The sequence below is a fragment of the Rattus rattus genome, chromosome 6 (assembly GCF_011064425.1).
Source record: "Rattus rattus isolate New Zealand chromosome 6, Rrattus_CSIRO_v1, whole genome shotgun sequence".
NCBI classification, from domain to species: Eukaryota; Metazoa; Chordata; class Mammalia; order Rodentia; family Muridae; genus Rattus; species Rattus rattus.
In genome coordinates this window covers 130,454,724-130,456,814 of record NC_046159.1, presented here as the reverse complement: position 1 = coordinate 130,456,814, position 2,091 = coordinate 130,454,724, and the positions used below count along the sequence as shown (strand labels likewise).

General features: G+C 42.9%; 1 pseudogene; it reads right to left on the bottom strand.

The window, feature by feature from the left end:
* Positions 1-1,083, bottom strand: LOC116904454 (annotated as a pseudogene).
* Between the last annotated feature and the right edge of the window lie 1,008 nt (positions 1,084-2,091).

Below are 2,091 nucleotides of genomic sequence, written 5' to 3'. Positions count from 1 at the left end.
TTACTTCTTGGAGGCCACGTAAGCCATGAGGTTCACCACCCTGATTCTGTAGCCGTATTCATTGTCATACCAGGAAATGAGCTTTACAAAGTTGTCATTGAGAGCAATGCCAGTCCCAGCATCAAAGGTGGAAGAGTGGGAGTTGCTGTTTAAGTCTCAGGAGACAACCTGGTCCTCAGTGTAGCCCCTTTAGTGGGCCCTCAGATGCCTACTTTACCACCTTCTTGATGGCATCATACTTGGTAGGTTTCTCCAGGCACCATGTCAGATCCACAGTGAATACACTGGGGTAGGAACATGGAAGGCCATGGCAGTGATCTTCCCATTCAGCTCTGGGATGAACTTGCCCACAGCCTTGGCAGCACCAGTGGATGCAGGGATGATGTTCTGGGCTGCCCCACAACGATCAAGCCACAGCTTTCCAGAGGGGCCACCCACAGTCTTCTGAGTGGCAGTGATGGCATGAACTGTGGTCATGAGCCCTTCCACAATGTCAAAGTTGTCATGGATGACAGCTAAGCAGTTGGTGGTACAGGATGCATTGCTGACAATCTTGAGTAAGTTGTCATATTTCTCACGGTTCACACCCATCACAAACATGGGGGCATTGGCCGAAGGGGTGGAGGTGATGACCCTTTTTGGCCCCACCCTTCAAGTGGGCCCGAGCCTTCTCCATGGTGGTGAAGATGCCAGTAGATTCCACGACATACTCACATCACCCCATTTGATGTCAGTGGGATCTTGCTCCTGGAAGATGATGATGGGCTTCCTGTTGATAAGATTCCGATTCTCAGCCTTGATAGTGTCATTGAATTTGCCATGTGTAGAGTCATACTGGAACATGTAGACCATGTAGTTGAAGTCAATGAAGGGGTCATTGATGGCAACAATCTCCACTTTGCCAGATGCAGAGAAGGCATCGCTGGTAACGAGGCACCCAATATGGCCAAATCCGTTCACACCAACCTCACCATCTTGTCTGCAGGATGAGGTTGGCACTGCACGAGAAGATGCAGCTGTCTCTGGAACAGGGAGCTGCCTAGCTTTGATGTTAAAGTGGCCTATAACATTCCAGTTTACCATCCAACACCCTGGTCTTAAGCATAGAGCTTGGAAATGATTTTAAAACAAGAATAAAATTACTAGTTGGAATTTTATGAGCATTGCATTAAATGACTTCCAGGAGACAATGTTCATGAAGAATAAAAAACAGAGAATTAGAAGTTAAAAATGACATTCTGTTGAAAATTTAAATGCCATTTTAGATTCATGGAGGAAAAGAACTTGTTTCATTCGTCTTTATATTCTCCCCACACATTTATGAAGGCAAGTCAGTCCTAAATGTTTGTTCAAATAAAGATGTCTCATCCCATTTCTTGAACCTTATATCTGTATGTCTTAGCTACAGCTCAAGGGGGTTTGATTAGCTCTCTCTATAAAGGCTCTACCAGTCCTTAAGCTTATCCCTTTATAATGGAAGTGTTCCTTATGTTTTCCTGTCCCAGAATCACTCTGTATGTGAGATAAAATATACTATACTAGGCCAAATAGGTCTAGAGTAAGGTTTGGGAATGTTAGTCATTCTGGGTGATTCTATTAGAGATAATATGAAGCCTCAGGTTAGAAGCATTGATTTGTGCTATGCAGTCTGTTGTTTCCCATATTTGCTTACAATTATAATAGTTTATAAAATATTTGTCATTCTAAAGAATGTTTTAACTCATGAGGACCTGCCTTTACTTAGTACTTTATATTTAAAGAATTGTAGAGTCTAAATGTTATCCAAAATGTGCATCACTGAAGACCAGAAATGTTGCACTCATCTTTCTTCTACAACTGGCTCCAAGATAGCTCATGATGCTTAAGAGCACTTTGTGACCTTATGAGCACCTTAAGGTCACCTTATGTGACCTTGTGACCTAACTATTTAAGACTGGGTGTTTCTCAGGCTATGACAATTTCTGTAAAAAATCAAGGGTTTTGGAAGACCTAGAAAATATCTATGGGCTTGCACTTCTGATCATGAGCCAGACGTGTGCATGTGTCTTCTTCCTCAGGGGATTCCTGTTGTCATATTCATATTCATTAGAC